Below are 22,243 nucleotides of genomic sequence, written 5' to 3'. Positions count from 1 at the left end.
CTAACCAGTAGTAAAGGACCTGTACTCCCCCTTAAGCCAGGCTTAAATTATCTTATTCGTGATTGGCACATTTAGCTTGTCAGTAAGTCCATAGTATATGGTGCAAAAAGTGCAACCATTGCCTGGAAGTTACATGCCACTTATAGCGTCTATTGGGCCATTCGCTATAACTGAGGTGCAAACTTGGGTTTAGGCCTAAACTGTGTAGTCTGACTGTTTCAGTGTAACCTGTAGCATGATATGTTAGAACAGAACAACCTATTTGTACAGGTATAATGTCCATTTTAAATATTAGTAAGTCGCAAGGCAGAATGAATGGTATTTAAAAGTGGGGGCATACAGAAAATTAAAGTTATCATGTCCCTTCCATGACAATGTCCTAAAGGCTATTTTCACTGTGGCAGACGAGCTGTCCTATGTAGAAAATCACATCAGAAACAAAATGCTAGTAAGGGTAACTTGGAAAAGAGCACCACTAGAAATATAAATAAACAACTATTTTCAATAGTTATTAAAAATCCAATTCAATAGTGAAGTCAAGTTTTAATAAATATTAAGGAATTTTAAGTTTTAGAAAATTATACTTTACCTGCTCGAACTGTTAGATGTCTAATTATTATAAGCCCCTGCCAGCTTTCAGCCTATGCTCAGCCACAAATAAGTAAGGAATATGTGTAAAATGACTCCCAGGATCAAACAATAGACTGATATGAAAGGGCAGAAATGACTCCTCCCAACTCCCCAGAATATGCAGGGTGGGGGTCTGTGGGCATAATTTTTGACACTATAGTGCCACACCCTGCTTGACAGGTCTGTTAAGTATCATGTAATACTTGGGGAACACTTCAAGGGGAGATAACAGGATGCCAAAACAATTATTGTGGATCCCCTGTCTGGTTCTTGAAGGACCCTGCTTTTTATCTAAGAGACTTGTATCTCTAGGTTTAATTTGGGCACAGTTCCTGCATCAAACAGGTTTTTAGTGTTAGATGTTGGAGGGCACTAGGACTATAATCATACGCTCCACACACCCCCAGCCCTCAAAGCCCAAGTTTAGTGTGGACAAAGACTTTCACCATCATGAAAATGCCCTGACATATGGCATGTGGGACCTGTTTGCAGTGAGGCAAACAGACACCACTGTAAAACTGACTAGGGCTAGTTCTGGGAATGTTTACCCCAATGGTTAGGCAGTGTCCAGGAGTCACCGCCACCCACTACCTTGTGGCAAGTGCATACGTGGTACCTCCAAGTACCCACTTCAGAACACTTTTTGGATCTGCTGTCTGTGACATTAGAGGACCCTTTCAGGACTGGACTTGCTCTCTCTTGTATCTAGAAAAAAGAAGTGGACTCCAAGGTATAGTTACAGGGAGATAACAAACTGCACAAAGCATTTCCTGGAAGTACCCAGCTGATCAGTGGCAGGCTGACCTGGAATGGAACCTGCTGTTGGACTGTGCCTGACATCCTGTGAGTCTCTACATCCTTCCCTAAGGTCCTTGGGGCCTTAGAAGTGTACTCCTGTGGTGGACTGTAAAGACTAAGGGCTGATTAAGATCTTGATGGTATTACCACCAAGCTGGTCTGACCCAAGAACACTGTCAAGTTGATGGTGTTCCCCCTCTGTACTTAGATGTTACAGCTCTGCAGGCAGTGTACTGCTGACGGATTACTGATGGAGGGAGACAACCATGGTACCCAATGTACATTGTACAATAGTAGGGGCTATGGAATAGAGGTAAGTGATATACACACACTGAACCTTAGCCATATATGTCATCCTGCAAAATACACTACATAACACATCACATACACACCACAATCCATTACAATTCCAACACAACACAACCCTTACATGGTGAAAACACACATTGACATACATCCATGACGCACCATACTCATATCAATGACACTACACCTATACATGACACAACCACAACAACCAACACAACTACACACTCAGCTACATAAACACACTCACACAAGGCACACCTACATACATCACAACAACATCCACCACACAACACTCACCTGAATGTTACACACAGGAACACAGGACACATCCTACAATACACAACATCATACCCATATGCATGTGGCACACATACTGATACAATCAAATCACCCACTCCAGCGCCCTCCACCACAAACAACCAGTTGCATTGCACACATACATGTACAGACTCACATGCACTACGGGAGGCACAACATCACAGTTACAGGTCCCCCTGCAATGTGCACACATAGGCACAGTTAAAAAGTTGGAATGTACCATCATTGTGGTGCCATCATTCATTTGGCAATGAATACTGACATCAAAATGACAGTTGTGTATGGGTGTGACATGTGTCATGTATGAGTGTGTACCCATGCATGTCTGACACACATATGCAAGTCACAGTATTTTTAGAAAAGTACTGTGACATGTATATGCCTGCAGTGGTACCGACCTCATGTGCATCGCCACCCAACATAACATGGCAATGTCGGTTTCCCACCTTTAAGTCCGTTGCCAAGGGGGTCCTGTTTTCTTTTTGAGTCAGTGGCAGCAGCGATGTCAGGTCTTGTCCAGTCGTGTTCTGTCAAAAACAGAAATGGATGAGGGGAAAAGGTATGTTTTAACTCATTTTGTGCCCAATCTTCCAACGCAAGTGTGGAGGTCAGACGATCACTTTTGGCTTGGTGGTAAGGAACTTTTACCAATGGCACAATCGACATGGGTGCAGTTTAATGGCAGAGAGGGCAGGACAGATGCAGGCTTTTGCCAATGTGACCACCAACATCTAAATCTGGCGGCCGGACCGGCAAAATGGTGGACGTGTTTTCAGTCAGAAAACTGATGACGGGACCATTACCACCAAGATCTAAATCCGACCCTAATTCAGTAAGTAAGATCTTTGAGCAGGACAAACCTGGTTGGTGTGTCTGACCTGCACTCCTTGACGATCCACCTCACACCGAAGGTCCTTGTTTACAGGGACCATTGATTAACATTGGTGCTTAACTTTTTCTTTGTGTTATTTCCACTTAAAATGTAAAAAAGGCATATCTCTGATTCCCAGTATTGTTTTTTTTTTACAGATTGGTGTTGTTTTGTTTCTTAAAGTTTGCTCTATTTTTCTAATTCAGTTTACTGTTTTACATTTTGACCTCATTATAGTTTTTGTACTTCATAAATACTGTACACAAAGTCATAACTTAAGACTGTCTGCTCTGTGCCTTACCTACCAGGGGGTTGAGCTCATGTTAATTTACTGACTTGGAAGGGTTCACCTTGCCAAGGGTTGTGATTATTATTTGGAGTGGAAAGTCATCCACCCCAAATAATAATCTAATTTCTTACAGCCACCACCCTCACATACACAGTACCACTGCTCTCATAAAAGGCCCTGATTTAGTTCCTTGGCTTTTTCATACTATGAATCCTATCATACGCATAGAGGAGGCCACTTCCCTCACACACTTTCCCCTCTCTTACATCCAGTCCCTTCTATTTCAAACAGATTATCCTCTTTCTCACACACACCCTGTATGAGTGCATGTATATAAATATTGCATTTCTGTAGCGCAAACTTAATCAAAAGACAGCGGAGCTCTGTTTAGGGTCACAGACAAGCAAAAGTAGAGTAATAGTGGAAGTAGCTGGGTTGTGGATGGTTAATCCAAATATGTCATGTGGTGTCCTTTAAAGAGGTGAGTCTTCAACACTCTCCTAAACTGGACTAGAGTTGAGCTGTTGTGATGACCTTAGGGATGTTGTGCCAGATCCTGGGTGCTTATATATAAAATGCATGCTTGCTTGTTCTTTTATCTTTGAACGCTTCTTAGTCTGGTGTCTTACAGAGTCCAGACTGTGTGAGTGCAGAGTACAACCAGGTATGGTAAGCTTGCCAGCAAGATAAGCAGGGTTGCTGGACGTGATGGCTTTGTAAATTAAGTAGTTGATTTTGAAGATGGTACAAACCTGCAAGGTTAGCTAATGAAGTTTCATCAGGGTGGGGTGGTGTGGTCATATTTCCTCAGACGTTGGATGAGATGTGCTGCAGCATGTGGGATGCAAGTGAGGTGTCTGACAGGCCATGGAGCAGGGGTTACCACTGTCCAGATGCAGGAGTGCCAGGCTTTGAACAGCAGTTCTGAAGTCGCTTACTGAAAGAACACACTTTCTGGAAGCAGAGAGCTAGTACCAGGCTGTCTTTGCTTTTTGGTGTATTCCTTTAGGGTGAGGTTTTTGGCAATGTGTTCCTTAAGTGTGAGGCTTACACCCTGGGTGAATCCAAGTGATTTGCCATTCAGTGTAAAGAGGCGTTTGAAGTAGTCATGGTTAAGGTCATTGAGACAGGTTTGCTCTGTTTCTTGTTTGTTATTCTTGGCAAATGACAGAAATTCTGCATTGGTTGGTTTAATCTTCAGGTGAGCACTGGACATCCAGGTCTGAGTGATGTGTATGCATTGTTTCAGGCATTGGATGCTGAAGCAAAAGAGGATTTTAAATAAAGTTGTTCATTGTCAGGATATTGATGAATCTAGATGCTATCTATGAGTAGTTCACCAAGCAGATTCTTGTAGAGATTGAAGATGGCAGGAGACAGTATGAAATCTTATGGGACACCAGAGGAGGTAGGGATATTTTGGAACATAGAGTTGATCATTTGAAAAAACTTGGGCCAGTTGGAAAGGTAGGAGGAGAATCAGTGAAGCACATTGTGAGTGAGTCCCACATGAGGCTTCAGGGTACATATGAGGGTGGGACTGACAAATGTGCCGTAGGCAGCTGAGAGGTTCAGCAATATAGGAAGTCAGGGGTTCTCTTCATCTGTGATCAAGAGAACATCACCTTCTATGTGTAAGGTAGAGATCTCCATGCTGCAATATGATTTGAAGCCAAAAGAATAAATCAAACATGCATGCATATACATACAAATGAATAGCTACCGTTCACACATGCAACACAAAACTGAGATATCTTTTTTTATCTTCTCCTGGTGCACTGCTTACCCAGAGAAACGCATATCCTTAACTTGGTGGTGAAGGGCACTTCTAGCATCTCCATCAATGCAGTGACCCACTTCTGTTGCCTTCTCCACTTACATGACTTTTTGTTCAGTGCCTGCTGCTTAGATGTCCCCTTCCCAGTCCCTTCACCAGCTCACATTGCTCATTGTGGGAATGAACTAGGGGCGCAAGTGGGGAAACACCAAATTATACTGCACAATACTACAGGTAAAGTACAGTAAACAGAAGCAGAGCATGTGCAAGTCCATATTCTACACCAGTGCACTTCATTTGGGTATCAAGTGCCATTATTCGTACTCATGTGGCACTTCAGGCCCACAAGGAACATCATTTCTGCAAAAGACATCACAGGCACTCCATCAACATGCAAGCTGTCTGTAATGCCCAGGTGGGGGGTGCTTACTGCCTTCCTTGGAAGCACACACAAAAGATATTTATTCTGTAAATCATCTCTTGCATGTCAGTTGGTTGGTGGGGATTTTGGTGACATGGGGCTAATTGGTAAATGAAGCACACTAGCACAGCATGGTCATCTGGGTGTAGCTTTGCAAACATAGTCACCTCAGTACTTTAGCACATCACAATGACACACATGATATTCTTTTTAAATATATGCATGAGTAGAATATGTAGAATATTTTCAGGGGAATCATTTCTTGAGAAATTTTACATGATTTTGGTGCCACTGATGCAGAATATGTCCTTTTTCTTCCTTTTTCACACTGTTTGAATGCCCAACCACACAGACTCAACAGAGAGACAAGAAGTCACACATACGTACATCATTTGATACACTTATAGTGTCCTTAAGTTGTGATTTAGATGTCTAGAATACAAAGAGTGCTCCTGTATTTCCCAGAACTTGGGTACAAGAATATTGCAGCCTTTTGCGTGTTGCACAACCACTTCATGAAACAAGACTTACCTGTAGACCTAACCCCTGAACAACAGTTCCATCCAGTTTTCCACAACCTAACTTGCAAATCTCATTTTAATATGAATGCATTATTTACGCTTTATTAATGCAAACCTCACTCTCATGCAACTCATTTTTAATATAGAGTTTTTATGGTAAGAACATCTCTACAGACGGCAAGCTCTCCACACATGAGGCAACACTCACTAGACACTGTGGAGATATCTAACTACCACCACAAACAGGAAATGCCATACAGACAGTAAACCATTTTTGTGCCATCCCTTCATCACAATAGTATCCTCCTCTTTTCTGCTGCTCCTTCCATCATAGAATCCCAGAAAATATTTGAGGGACATGAAGAATGGGCCCCCAGATTTTCTGATGAAGCATTAGAGATCAATTGTGATGGGGCCTTCAAACCTTGTTTTCAGCTGTATAGAAACCCTGACACCCAAATAACTAATACTGCATGGGCCCAGATATGGAGAGTGTTAGAAACTGGGTTATTGTTTGACTTGGGTGTAAACGTTAATCAAATAGCAACCACAATCCTAGTCAGGGTAAGTGTTAGGCAAACCATAAATTAACCTTTGCTCACCTTCTGGTAGTTTGGCACAGTTCAGTCATGCTTAACTTAGAGGCAGTCAGTAAAATATTTGTGAAACACTTCAAACAGTAAAACAGTGAACACACCACACAAAGTGAATCCACACCAGTTCAAACAAATAGAGTAAGATTTAATAAATAAAAGAACAAATCGAGAAAATTCCAACAAGTAGAATCTATAAATAAAAAATAAAAAAACTGAAATAGTGCTTAAAAGCAAGAATTGACAACCGTTGATATCTGGTCGCCATGGACTGGGACAAAGTCAAAAGTTTAGGCGGACCGCGATGGATCGCCGGCTGGCTACATGGACCCAGTAAGGCCCACTGAACCAAAGTACCTTAAATCCTGATTGTGAAGCATTGCATCTGTTACAAACCACGCAGTAGAGATGATGCGCTAATTTTCATCATGCAACAATGGTGATGTGTCAGTTCTGAGATGCAGCAAAGTTAGGGTGTGAGTTCCTGCTGGATCAATGTCATGGATCCAGGTGCTGGTGCTTGCAATGTGAAAAGAGGTGTCAAAGATCCGTTGTGCAGTTGAGGCAATGCGTCGGTTCTGATGAGTGCACAAGCTGCACTACAGAGATTCAGCATCATCGCCAAGGCTGCTGTCGATGGGGATGCAAGGACCTGAGCTGGTAAAAAAATGCTGCAGTGGTGGTTCCAAAGGTGATGGGCCAGTTCTGTTCCAAGCAATAGTTCTGCTGTGTTGATTCTGCTTCCACAGCAGAGGTTGCGTCGGTCCCGCTGCAGAAAACACCTTAGTCCCACTTCCAAAGGTGCAGGACTGGAATGGCAACATTTGGCAGGGCTAATTCACAGATGGGAGAGTACAGGTGCAATAGCAGGGTGGTTGGAATCTTTTATGCCCCTGAGACTTCAGACCAGGAAGCCAGCCAACTAGCCCCTGGGGTCACTCTAGGTTCAAGTGATGCGGTTTGTCTTTTTCACCCAGTGAGGGGAACAGCAGGCAGTAGTGCAGCACAGCAAGGCAGGAGTCCAGCAAAACAGCAGTCCAACATAGTGGCAGTCCTGCAGCAGTACAGCAGTCCTTCTTCCTGGCAAAGAATTCTCAGGTCCAGAAGTGTCCAGGTTGGGGATGTCAGAGTCCCAGTACATATACCCAGTTGGGCCTTTGAAGTAGTTGACACTTCAAAGACAGACCTTTGAAATGCACAGAGGTCCTGCCCTTCCTGTACTAGCTCCTGATTCACTACAGATGGTTATGTAGCCCTTTGTGTAGGGGTATGACACAGCTTATTCAGGAGTAAGTGAGGCTGCGCCAAGCTCCTCCCTCCCATGCTCCCAGGAGGGCCCATGAAGTCACACCTAAGCTCCATTGTGTGTGGCTGTCTAGAGGGAATATACAAAGCCCAGCTGTTACCCACCCCGGACAAGGGATCAGAGACTGTAATTATATTTGTATTTAACCATTGATCCCATTTCATGCTTAGCTTAGCCACTAGCATACCGTGACATTGGTGGCCACCAGCTTTCTTTTGATTACTGACTCCATTTTGTACGTAACTTAGCTTAAACACCATGCAGGTATTTTTCCGTGCACTTGATATGCAATGTGTTTTTCGCTCATGTTTTCACTCTGCGTGCTCTTTCTCATAAAGGACTAGAACATAATATGGGGGACTCATAGTCAGATAAGGATGTACTAGGATGATGTTTATGGTACGGCAGGGAATGGTTTAGTTTTGGGAGAGCACCTTGGGATCTTGGCCAGTCTCAACGTGTTTCTTTCTAAACTGACATGATGTAGCTAGCATTTTGAACAACAATTCGCAGGATGGGAGGGGTTTTCTAGAATTCTCCTCTTTGGCTTGTTTAAGGTTTATAAGAGACTGAAACCAGATCGACCTGGAAGTTGATTGAACTCTGGCAGAACGGGAGCACCTGTTTCTGTTGCAAATTCCCTGGAGGGTAGTTTTCTCTCTTCACGGTCGACTGTGTTCATGAGCTGTTGCTGTCAAAGAGATTTAGCGAATTCAGGTTTGCCCCATGGTAACTCATTTTTAACTTTATTTTCTGCTTTGCATTGTGCATGAATATATGCAAGATATTTATATAATTGCTGTTGATAGATTGAAGTAGATTATCGTTAGCACATGTTTTCAGGATTATTTATGATTTCATTGCTGTGATTATTTTTGAACACTTTTGTTTGTACACTTTTAACATTCTTCTGCGGACCTTTGAGAGTGCCTTAATAAATGCAATTCTCAGAATAAGAGTGTCGTCTTTCATAAATTCCTTTCTGTGTTTGTGTATTTCCTCTTGGTCTGCAGTGAAGCAAAACAGAGACAGACAGCAGGCACCAAATGGCTAAAGTCAGAAAATGCCAACTTTCTAAAAGTGGCATTTTCAGAATTCAATTTAGAATCCAACATCACCATAAATTGTACTTTTAAATTGTGATTCCAGAGAAACCAAATTCAAATAGTTTTACTCTTCCAGATTGAGAATTACACTTATAAGATGTAAGAAGGTAATCTTGATGTTATCCTGGGGCACAAATAGGCCTTACTGTAGTGAAAAATTACTTTGGGAGTTTTTCACTACAAGGACATGGTCTGCCTTTTAAGTAGATTGTGCCCTGGAATGTCCAGGGCCTACCAAGGGTGACATATGTATAGGATGGGAAGATTTGGGCCTGGCAAAGGGGTTATTTTGCCAGTTCAACATAGCATTGTAAACCTGTATACACACACTCTGCAATAGCAGGCAAGAAACATGGTTAAATGACTACTTAGTGTGAGAAAGTAGCCTCTTTCTAGTATGGTTACCCCCATTTTTGGCCTGTTTGGCAGTGTTTGTCAGTGTGTTTTTACTGTTTCACTGGGATCCTGCTAGCCAGGACTCCAGTGCTCATAGTTTGAGACCTATTTGTCAGTGTGTTTTTACTGTCTCACTGGGATCCTGCTAGTCAGGACCCCAGTGCTCATAGTTTGTGCCTATGTGTGTTGCCAGTATGCTTGACTGTGTCACTGGAGTTCTGCTAACCAGAACTCCAGTGCTTATGCTCTCTCTGTGTACCACATTTGTCACTGTTGTTTAGTAACTCCATATTCTAATTCTGATGGGCACACTGGACCCCCTTATAGGTCCCTAGCATATGGTACCTAGGTACCCAGGGCATTGGGGTTCCAGGAGATCCTTATGGGCTGCAGCATTTCGTTTGCCACCCATAAGGAGCTCATACAAAACTTTCTTTAGGACTGCCACTGCAGCTTGAGTGATATAGTGCACACACTATTTCACAGCCATTTTCACTGCACCAGGTAACTTATAAGTCACCTATATGTCTAACCTTCATTTGTTGAAGGCTAGGTGCAAAGTTATTGTGTGTGAGGGCATCCTTGCACTAGCAAAGGTGCCCCCAAGTTGTCCAGGACCAATTCCCCAGACTTCGTGAGTGCGGGGACACCATTATAATCGTGCACTACATATATGTCAATAAATATATGTAGCTTCACAATGGTAACTCCAAATATGGCCATGTGAGGTGTCTAAGATTGTGAAATGGAACCCCCAATCTAAATATGGTATTGGGGGCCCAATTCCATGCACCCTGGGGGCTCCACCATGGACCCCCAGTACTGCCACACCAGCTCTCTGAGGTTTTCACTGCAGCCCCAGCTGCTGCCACCTCACTGACAAGTTTCTGCACTCCTGAGGATTGTGCAGCTCAATCCCAGGAAGGCAGAACAATGCATTTCCTTTAGGAGAGGGGTGTTACACCCTTTCCCATTGGAAAAAGGTGTTATGGGCATGGGAGGGGTATCCTCCCAGAGCCTCTGGAAATGCTGTGATGGGCACAAACGGTGCACTCCTTGCATAATCCAGTCTACACCGCTTCAGGGACTCCCAGTCCCTGCTCTGGTGTGAAACTGGACAAAGGAAAGGGGAGTGACCACTCCCCTGTCCATTACCACCCCAAGGGTGGTGCCCAGAGCTCCTCCAGAGGGTCCCTGGAATTAGCCATCTTGGATTCCAAGGTGTGGGGATCCTCTGGGAGCCTCTGAGTGGCCAGTGCCAGCAGGTGACATCAGAGACCCCTCCTGATAGTTGCATACCTGGGTAGGTAGCCAATCCCCCTCTCATGGCTATTTAGGGTCTCTCCTCTGGGCGGTTCTTCAGATTCGGTTTGCAAGATTCCTCCAGGGCTCCTCTGCATCCTCTGCTTCAGCTTCTGACCATCGGATCAATCGCAGACTACTCCAGGAACTGCAACAAAGTATCCAGGAAGACTCCTGTGACCTGCAACTTCAGCTCCAGCCGGCAATTGCATGTGTGCATTCTTTGAGGACTTCCTGTCTTCACCCTGTACCAGAAGAACCAAAGGTATCTCCCATGGAGTGACAGAGTCACTTCCCTGCTTCAGCAGGCACCACTCTGTGATGACAGCCGGTACTCTGGGACTTCCTCTCCTGTCGACGAGCATGATCCCTGGAACACAGGTGGTGGACTGAAGTGACCCAGACTGTCCAAAGGTCAGCTGTCCAAATTTGGTGGAGGTAACAGCTTGCCTCTCCAGTACCCCTGTGCACCACGTCGTCTGCAGCTCATTGGGCTTCTGTGCACTTCTTCCTAAAGTTCTTCGTGCACAGTGTAGCCCAAGTCCCCAGCACTCCATCCTGTGATGCACAGCTCCCTGAGTTGTTCTATGGCAGCATGGGATCCTCCAGTGTAGTGCTGCGATGACCGCACTTTGCACCATCCCTGGGTTCTGGGACTCCTGTGGGTGCTGCTGGCTCTTTTGAGGGCTCTCTGAGGTGCTGAGAGCCCCCTCTGTCTCCTCAGTCTGAGTTGAGACCCCCAGGTCCCTCCTGGGTCTAGGCAGCTCCTTTTTGACATAAACCACATATTTGCTTGAACCAAGGCTTGTTGGCGGAATCCAGTGATTCAAACAGCCTGCATCCAACAACTCAACGTGGGACCACTCGACAGGAACCTGCAGCTATCTTCTTTGGTGCATTTCTGTACTTTTCTTCCAACTGCAGAATACACTTTTGCACTTTCTTCCAGGTTGGCAGGGGTTCCTGTTCTTCCTGGACTCTTCTTTGACTTCTGGACTTGGTCTCCTCTCTCCACAGGTCCTCAGGTCCAGAAATCCATTGTTTGTTGCTTGCAGTCTTGCTTGGTTCTTGCATAATTCTTCATCACAACTTGTAGTGTGTTCTGAGGAAATTTGCTGTACTTTGCTCCTGCTTTCCTGGGCTCTGGGGTGGGGTATTTTACTTACCTTTAGTGTTTTCTTACACTCCCAGCGCCCCTCTACACACTACACTTGCCTAGGGAGAAATTTGACATTTGCATTCCACTATTTTAGTATATGGTTTGCGTTGCCCCTAGGCCCATTACAATCTATTGTATTTTCCACTGATTGCACTATTCTATGACTGTTTACTTACCTGATTTTGGTTACCAGCGTATATATTGTATATAATACTTACCTCCAGAAGGAGTATTGCCTCTAAGATATTTTTGGCCTTGTTTCACTAAAATAAAGTATCTTTATTTTTGGTAACACTGAGTATTATCTTTTATTGTGTACAAGTACTGTATAACTATAGTGGTATTGCAGGAGCTTTGCATGTCTCCTAGTTCAGCCTTGGCTGCTCTGCTACAGCAAGATGCTATAACACTGCCTACATTTCACTAATAAGGGATAATTGGACCTGATATAAGGTGTAAATACCTTGGGTACCCACTACAAACCAGGCCAGCCTCCTACACTTAGGTGAATGGCACAATCAGTACTGCGGACCTACAAGTAGTGATCATTTTAAAGACCCTGGGCAGAGGTACTGCACTTTACTAAGGACGTATAAGTACATGAAAAATGCTTTTGGGGATAAGCGTATTTAACATATTTAGGGGAGAGAGCTCACGCACTTTAGCTCTGCTTAGCAGTGGTAATGTGCAAAGAAGGCCTGATTTAGATCTCGGCGGAGGGGTTGCACCGTCACAACAGTGAAGGACATCCCACCTGCCGAAATTTGAATCCCATTGTTTTCTATGGGATTTAGATGTTGGCAGATGGGTCATTGAGCCAGCAAAAACAAGGTCAGAAAGAGGAGGCGATAGGCAGCAAGTTGGATGAATGTTAGAGAATGAGTAAAGTGTTGGCAGAGGCATGCACCCTCTCCAAGCAGGAACCACAACCCTAGTCAAGGTTACTCACCAACACACCCTAAAGTAGCCTGTGCTTACCTCCTGGTAGCTTGGCACAGAGCAGACAGTCTTAACTTAATAGGCAATGTGTTGAATATTTCTGCATCACTTCAAACAGTAAACAATGAAAACACCATATAACATGAAACCACACACACACACACACACACCTGGTTAGAAAAATAGAGGTTAATTTAATTAACAAAATAAGACCAAAACATAAGAAATCCAAAAGTAGAAGTCGAGATATGAATGTTAAAGAATAAACATAGTGGTTGTGCTTAGAAGCATAAAGCACCAACCGGAGCTATCTGGTTGTGCTAGACCAGGTTAAACCTAAAAGTTCAGACCCACCGCGATGGAGTGCAGGTCGGATACAGTCCTAGATAAGTCCAGGTGAGTCAGTTTGTGGGGAAAGAGTTCACCAGGGTTAAAGAGAGCATTGCTTGCGGTGTTTCTCTGGTATGAACAGTGACCGGGCATATCAGATGGGCAGAGTGGAGCCTGGTGGTCACTAGCAGCGATGCTTGCTGTGCGAGGAGACAAACTTGCAGGGGCTTGCACTGATTTTTTCAGTGAGCGGTGTAGTTCTGGAATGAACGGGTACATTTGTGGTCGCAAAGAGCGCAAAAGCTGGAAGTAAGGAGCCCATAAACCACTTTCAAGGGCCCAGGACTGGAGAGGCACCTCTTGGGGGTCAGGAGCGTGTTGAAAGCAGGTCCAGAAGTAGTGGGTGACGAGTTGGAAGTCTTTTGTGTCCCTGAGACTTCAGAAGAATAGGAAGCAAGCCCTTGGAGTCACTCTGCTTCTGGGTTTAGGTGATGTGGGACCAATCCTTCTCAACCAGGCAAAGAGAGCAACATGCAGCAGGTCAGCAGAGCAAGAAAGCAGTTCTTCCAGAACAGTAGTTCAGCTGAGTAGCAGCTGCTATAGCACCATAGCAGCCCTTCTTCCTGGCAGAGTATCCACAGGTCCAGAAGTGTACTGATGATGGTGTCGGAGGTCTAGTTCTCATACCCAGTAGTGCCTTTGACATGGGGGACACTTTGAAATGCACAGAGGTGCTCCTTTCCTGCCCTGGCTCCAGACTCACTACAGTGGGATATGTAACCCTTTGTGTGGGGACAGGACACTGCCTTTTCAGGTGTAAGTGTCAGCTCCTCCCTCCCATCCTGCCCAGGGTTGCCCAACAGGATGCTGCTGGCCCGTCAGTCACACCTAGGCTCCCTTTGTGGGTGGCTGTCTAGAGGGAATGCACAAGTACATCAGCTACCCCAATTCAGATGTGTATTGGAGGCAGGCTGCAGGCACACACGGCTAAGAGCAGGAAAATGCCTACTTTCTAAAAGTGGCACTTTCAAAATTGTAATATTACATCTGACTTTACCATTAAAGAGGATTTGTCATTACAATTCCATAGGCAATAAACATGACAGGTCCACACCTTCTCAATCAAGAATGACAAATTATTAAATGTAATAAGGAACCCCCAATTCTATCCTATGAAAGGGGTAGGCCTCACAGTAGTGAAAAATGAATGTGAGATTTTTTTACTACCAGGGCATGTAAAACCTAATAATATATCTCCTGCCGGTTTAGTTACAAAGCACCCTGCCCTGTGGGCTACCTACCATGGCCTATCTTAGGGTGTGACATATATAATAAAAGTGGAGTATAAGGCTTCTCTAGGGGATGCCAAATCAACATGGTAGTGCAATACTGCATTCAGGCTGCCATGGCAGGCCTAGGACATGCTTTAAAGGGCTACTTAAGTGGGTGACACAAGCAGTGCTGCAGACCCAATAGTAGCATTTAATTAGCTGGCCCTGGCCACATGCAGTGCACTTCATTAGGGAAGTATAAGTAAGTATGTCATTTACGTATATATCAATCTAACCATGTTTTAGGGAGAGAACACATGCCCTGAAGCACTAGTCAGCAGAGGTAAAGTGCTCAGAGTCGTAAAGCCAACAAAAGAAATCAGCAAAAATGTGAGGCAAGCAAGCAGAACGTTTGGGATAAATTTACCCTAAAGCTGTCGGGTGTAACAGGGGAAGACCACCCTAAGGCTGTCAGGTCTAACAAAAATAAATTGCCATGTACTGTAGACCTGGGCAGAGTTCAACTCCATGGAGTTGATTAAAAACTCAGTGGAATTCTGTGAAGACAGAGTTCCATGAGCCCAGGTGTCCTGAATGTGCCTAATATCGGACGCGCTGAGCAGGGTCGGGCTGGATACCCAGGCCCGACCCTGCTTAGCACTTCTGAGATCGGGTGCATTCAGGAAAGGCCATAGGCAGTGAAAGCTGCCGTTTCAGGCCTCTTGTGCACCGGCCTGTCCTGTGTGCAGCACACACGGAGCAGGCCAATGCACAAGAGGCCTGAATCAGCAGCTTTCATTTACTGCCTACGGCCCTGGCCTGAATTCAGAATAGTGCTGCACGCAGCAAAAGCTGCCAGGCCTCTTGTGCACAGGCCTGCCCCATGTGCGGTGCACACAGGACAGGCCAGTGCACAAGAGGCCTGAAACAGCAGCTTTCACTGCCTACAGCCCTCTCCTGAATGCGCCTGATCTCAGAAGCGCTAAGCAGGCCGACCCTGCTTAGCACTTCCAAGGCCAGGGCTGTAGGCAGTGAAAGCTGCCTTTTCAGGTCTCTGGTGCACCGGCCTGTTCCGTGTGCACTGCATAAGAGGGAGGCCCGTGCACAAGAGTCCTGGCCAGGCTGGCGCACAAGAAACCTCAAATGGCAGCTTTTGCTGCCTAAGGCCCTGGCCTGAATTTGGGCGAGGGCCGTAGGCAGCAAAAGCTGCCATTTCTGACCTCTTGTGCACTAGTGTGAATAAAAGCAAAAAAAGAAAGGAGGACTTACCTTGGTCTTTCAGGAGGTCCTCATCGTCCTCTGCTGCACCTTCCCTGCGGCCTGGCTCTCTACCTCCCGCTGCCCCTAAGTGGAGCACAGAGTGCCAAAAAACATTGTTAGCTCCGCTAGCGGACTGGAGCTCGTCGCCCACCCCAAATGTACAGTCCTTACCAGCAGAGAGATGGAATGCTGAAAATGATGGGAAAATCCCCAGGCATGCTTGAAGGTAATGGGATGTGCTGGATACCCTCCCATCCACCAATTCAGTACCCCTGAATGACACAGCTGCACAGGAGGCTCTTAAAACCAGTCTGCCCAACACTCCATGCTCAGCTGGAGGCATTTGAAAAGCAAATAAGTGATGAGTCTCATACTTATCTGTTATCATTAGTGCATATATGTTTTGAAGGTGTTCTCAAGTAATTTCTCCTCTTTACTGTGTTTTGTTTAGGTTCATGTTGTTTGTACCGTGTGTTGTCCTGTCAAATTAATTGACAGATTGAATTTTATTTTTATTTTTTAAATGTGATTATGTTAAATAAATGTCAATAGTGTAGTAGGAATATGTTTGCAAAATAGAACATTATAATAAAAAAATCGACTATTTTGAATTCTTAAAAGAATCACTGACATATACCTTATTCCAAATTTCTAAAACATTTTCAGTGCCGTTTTTGCCTTACTCTTCTTGTGATTTATTTACTTTACATCTTGAAAGAAGCACACATAAGCATATTTTATATGATTAAAAAATACATATTTCTACCATACTGTCATTATGTTCTAAGATGGTCACTAATAATTGTTCAACATAAAATACCCAGCATAGTTGTTGGATATCAAATGCAAAAAACTAGCCACATTTGGTCCGCCCATTTCATTATGTCTAAATTCTTGTTTTCAGACATTACATGCCTTTCTGGTGCATATTACTTAGCCATATACAAACAAAACTGGACAGGTGATTTTGATACTTTAGAATTTGCATGATAAGCAGAAGTCGAAGAGGACCGGTGGCTAAGCTGGAAGGGTTGTCAGAACCACAAAACACAGAGGAAATATAAGAAAGATGTTCTGCATTATGGCCTGTTTTTAAGACTTTTAAGTCAGATCTGATGTTGGTTTTATCTTTTGAAATTTAAATGATCAGTCTTAAAAGAGGAAAGTGTAAATTACTAAGTTGAATTGCAAAGGGGAGTTGAGGGCTTTAAAATGTCAGTCCATATCAAAATTGAACGCACATATCTTTTTCATAAATTATTGTATATCAAGGACATTTTAGATAAATGCACTCACCATTTCTTTATGTGGCTCAATTCCTTTTCAGTGGAAAGAGCTGGTGATTAAGAAGGAAAGCAGAACCCAGGATAAGGATAATTAAAGTCCTTTTCTGATAATTTGGCAAAAAATCTTTACCACCTGTAAGGAGGAGGACCCATGCACTACCAGGGGGAGTGCACTTGCCCAGAGACTCACACTTTCTGTTGTAAAAGGCTGTAGAGCCCACTGAAGTGGAATAAGAAGTTGAAATCACATGTCAGATGGAGATGGACAATGAGGTTCTTTCTGACCCTGAGGAATATTTTACACTGGTGTCTAGAGATGCCTCTTTTCACAATGAAAAATACTAGCCACTAGGGTGGAAAGTGATACTCTATGAAATTAGATTATTATTTGGGGTGAGTGTCTACTCACCTCAAGAAATAATCACAACGCTTGTCACGATGAACCCTTAAAGTCACTAAATTAGCGTGAGCTCAACACCCTGGTAGCCATGGCACAGAGCAGACAGGCTTAACGTAGGGTAATGTGTAAAATATTTATACAATATCAAACTAGTAATAAAGTAAAAATGCAAAACAATAAAAATCCCAAACCAAATTAGAAAAATAAAGTACAATTTAACAAACAAATAGCAAAAATCAAACAAGGGAAACTAGATATTAGAATGTTTAATGTTTTAAGTAGCAATAGCGCCAAAAAGCACAAACTGCCAATGATAGTCAATGCTTCACCAGGACATAGGCGCAATGTAAGGCTGGCCATGATGGAACCCGGGTCAGATACACGAACAAGGTTCTTGCTGGTCAAAGATTTTACCTTCTGAATTAGTCTATTATGTCCTAATACTCAAAAGGATACTCTTCTAAAGCCCCCAGCAGCTCAGGGAAGTAATTAGAGAATCAGAGGTTGTCAGGCAGTGGCCAACAGTAGGTCCAGTCTAGGTAGAGTTGACACTGGTCAGCTGGGTTTTTTCAAGAAAAGGCTTGTAGCTTGTTGTATTCCTGTATCTTGAAAAGGAATTAACTTCTGTGTCCTGGGTACAAGAGGGAGCAGGTTCTCTAATCTCAGTTCATGAACTGCAAGTCTATCCCTCTCATGGTCTTCCGCAGGTCCAGGAAGTGTTCTGAAATGGGTGCCTGGAGGTGCAACATTTATGCCGGGTACTAGCTAGTAGGTGGGAATGACTCCTGGGCATGCCCTAACCAATGGGATAAAAGTTCCCAGTCCAACCCTATCCACTTGGGGCATTTTCAAGATTGGCAAAAGTCATTGGCCACAGCAAATATGGTCTCTGACAGCTGGGGCTTTGTGTGGGGAGTAAACTATGGTAATTCTAGCATCCTCCAATATCTAACACAAAAGTTCATTTTGAGGCAGCCACTGTACCCACAATAAACTCAGAGAAAGGTTGTCTGGTAGGGCAAAATCATGGTGTCACAGCAACAAAACAATACATGGACAAGAATTGCCTTTGCATCTTATTCCCATCCTTTCAAGTGCCCCCCATGTGTTACATATAAACCCCAGCAGACCTGTCAAGCAGGATTTAAAATTCCAACAGGATTTGACAATGTAGTCAAATCAGCCCCCAACTTGCATATTCTTTTAGGTTCAGAAGAGTCATCTCTGCTCAATCATGCCGGTCTATTGCGTGCTCCTAGGATGCATTTCACACTCTCTTCACATCTATTCAAATGCTAATCACTGACTGGGAGAAACCGGAGAGCAAATGAAAATTAGCCTCCACGTACTTCAGACAGAAAAAATGTAACTTTCTAAAAGTTATTTTTCTTTAATATTTATTAAAGAACTGATTTCACCATTGGCTTGTATTTTTAATAACTATTAAAGATAGTTGCTTAATTAATTTTCTGACTAGTCCCATTTCAAAAATTTAGTATTAGGAATTTAATCTGTACTATGCTTTTTTTACATATGGCACCAAGGCCTGCCACAGTGAAAAATAGCCTTTACAGTTCTAGCCAGTGTAAGGGCATGTTAACTTTAAATTTCTACATGCTCTCCTTTTTAATACCATGCAACCCGTCTTGTGGTACAAGGCCTGCATAGTGGTGACTTATTAATATTTAAAAGGAAGATTTCCATCTGTCAGAAGGGCTTATTCAACAGGTTGAACTGCAATTTTACACTGCTATAGTCAGGCTGCAGTGGTAGGCCGGAAAATAAGTTTGCATTGCCACAGTAGTGGAGGGCACAATAGGTGCTGCGGTTGTCTAGTGGCACTTAACTTCCCAGCCATGGGTACACTTTGTACCATATACTAATGACTCATAGGTAAGTTAAATATACCAATTAGAAATATGTTATTTTGCCAATATTTGAAAGGGGAGCTCAGGCACATAACCACTTGGTTGAAGGGTTAAAGTGCACAGAGTGCACAAACAGTAAACTCTGCTCAAATATTTTGGGAGGTTTTTTTTTCACATCATACATTAACCTCTTAAATGCGGGCGTCGGCCACTGGCCGACGGCCACACACCCTCCCTGGTGCGGGTCACGACCAGTGGCCGACACCAGGAAGGGCATTAATAAATCCTCGGGTGCGTCGCACCCGAGGATTTATTTTTTATTTTTTTCCCCCCCCGGGAGACACGGAAGCTACCGTGTCTCACCCCGCCCCCCACCCGCCCCTTTGTGACGTCAGCGCGCCGCGAGGCGCGCTGACGTTGCAAAGGTGTTTTCCCCATGAAAGCAGGAAGCAGCCTTGCGGCCGCTTCCTGCTTTCATGGGGAAAACGGCCTTTTTCACGTTCGGGAAGGCCTCGTAAGAAAGGGGAGTGTCTCCCCTTTCTTACGAGGCCTTCCTGAAAGTGTTTCCTGGCCCCCGGTCGCAGCTGTGCTGCGATCGGGGGCCAGGAAACACTTTCAGGTTTCCTGGCTCCCCCGATCGCAGCACAGCTGCGATCGGGGGGGTCAGGAAACATTTTGAAAAGGCCTCGTAAGAAAGGGGAGACTCTCCCCTTTCTTACGAGGCCTTCTGAAACTGTTTCTGGGCCCCGATCGCAGCTGTGCTGCGATCGGGGGCCAGAAACAGTTTCAGAAGGCCTCGTAAGAAAGGGGAGAGTCTCCCCTTTCTTATGAGGCCTTCTGAAACGGTTTCCTGGCCCCCGATCGCAGCACAGCTGCGATCGGGGGCCAGGAAACCCCACTGGACACCAGGGATTTCACTTTTGGGGGGCAGCCCCCCCCCGGAAAACGGGCCGCCCCCCCCCCGGATAATTTTCCTAAAAAAATAAAAAGGTAGGTGCCCCCTGGGGAGGGGGGGGGGGCGCGATCGCGCCCCCCCCCCCCCCAGGGGATTTTTTTTTTTTTTCAAAAAAAAAAAAAAAAAAAAAAAAAAATGAAATGACAGGGGGTCGCCCGTGGGCAGGGTGACCCCCTGTGGGGGCAATTTTTTTTTTAGATGTTGTAGGGTTTCCCTGGGGGCCATTTTGGCCCCCAAGGAAACCATACAACAACTAAAAAAATATATATGTATATATCTATATATATATATCTATGTAGATAGATATATCTAGGTACATGGATATATCTATAGATATATCTATGTAGATATATATTTATATATATATATATAGGTAGATCTGTATCAAAGAGATTTATAAAGCGCGCTACTCACCTGTGAGGGTCTCAAGGCGCTGGGGGGGGGGACGGGGGGGAGGGAAAGGGGCTAGGAGGTTCACTGTTCAAAAAGCCAGGTTTTGAGGCCCTTCCTGAAAAGAAGTAGGTTTTGGGTCTTGCGAATGTGGGTTGTGAGTGCGTTCCATGCTTTGGGTGCAATGTAGGAGAAGGATCTGCCCCCGGTGGTGGTGTGTTTGATGCGGGGGTCAGAGGCGAGAGAGAGGTCAGCTGAACGGACGTTTCGTGTGGGGGTGTGGAAGGTGACTCTCGTTGAGGTAGGCAGGGCCTGTGTTGTGGAGTGATTTGTGTGTGAGGATGAGGATCTTGAAGGTGATCCTTTTGTCAATGGGGAGCCAGTGGAGGGATTTGAGGTGTGGAGAGATGTGTTCGTGTCGGTGGAGGTCGAGGATGAGTCGTGCTGCTGAGTTCTGGATGCGTGTAGTTTGCACTTGAGTTTTAGAGTGGTGCCGGCGTAGAGGGCGTTTCTGTAATCAAGCCTGCTGCTGATGAGTGCGTGAGTGACAGTTTTTCTGGTCTCTGTGGGGATCCATTTTAATGTTTTTCAGTATACGGAGTTTGTTGAAGCATGAGGAGGTAAGAGCGTTGATTTGTTGGGTCATAGAGAGGGAGGAGTCTAGGATGATGCTGAGGTTGCGTGCGTAGTTGGCGGGGGTGGGTGCAGGGCCTAGCGTGGTGGGCCACCATGGGGGGTCCCAGGTTTTTTTGGTGAGGGCCAAAGAGGATTATGTCGGTTTTGCTTGAGTTGAGTTTCAGGTGGTTGGCTGTCATATATACATCACTTTTGTCAATATGTGTGTGGTTTCCCTGGGGGGAAAAGGGTCCGACTTGTCTAGTGGCAGTTTTAGTGCCATAAAGAAGCGCAGAAGGTTTATATGCCTACTGCAAAGAGCACATCTGTATTTTATGTAAATAGCTGAGTACATTAGTAAAGTCTATGGAGAGATGAAGGGCACTTTTGCTGGGTGGTAATGAGGGAATCCGAGGAGGAGGGAGTGGGAGCACCAATAATGATTGTTGGACTGGGCGCAGGAGGTGCTAAAGACTGTGACGAATGGTATGTGACAAGGTGTTTTTTGAGTGTCTTGAAAGTACGTGCTGATTGAGGGAAGAAGCGCAGGTAAGGTGGCCTCTACTGTTGCACGTATCTCACACACACCATCGATTTTGTGACTGTCTACGTAGGCTAGTGTTTTAGAGCAACAGTTTAGCCAATAGCAGAGATGGCATCTTGATGGATGACTGCTGCCTGCACTCGGGTTATAGAGGACCGCTCTGACATAGGATCAGAGACTGAGACATCAGATACTGAGACAGCATCTGAGGGATAGGACAATGGCGCAGACTCTGGGAGTGATTTTTCAGTCAGAGGAGTCCCATTCGAAAACTCCTCTTCCAGTACATTATGAGGGAGGTGATGAGGACAGTCCTGCTGTCCCTTCGCAAGCTGTTCGTGCAACTGGGTAATAGTGGGTTAGGCCAACCCAGAGAGCAGGTGAATGCGGCGGCAAGCAGAGAGAGAGTGCTCTCTTGGGAGCTCACCAATTTAGTTCAGCCCCAAATTCCACCACCCAAATCATATTGTGGAGACATCAAAATTGTCTATGGCAAAACAAACTGGTTTTGTAAGGCAGGCACCTGTGTTTTTGGTCCTGGATTCGGCGGCCATATAGAGAAACACACTAAACCCAAACATTTCTGGAA

The sequence above is a fragment of the Pleurodeles waltl genome, chromosome 1_2 (genome assembly GCF_031143425.1).
Source record: "Pleurodeles waltl isolate 20211129_DDA chromosome 1_2, aPleWal1.hap1.20221129, whole genome shotgun sequence".
NCBI classification, from domain to species: Eukaryota; Metazoa; Chordata; class Amphibia; order Caudata; family Salamandridae; genus Pleurodeles; species Pleurodeles waltl.
This window is presented reverse-complemented; position numbering follows the sequence as displayed.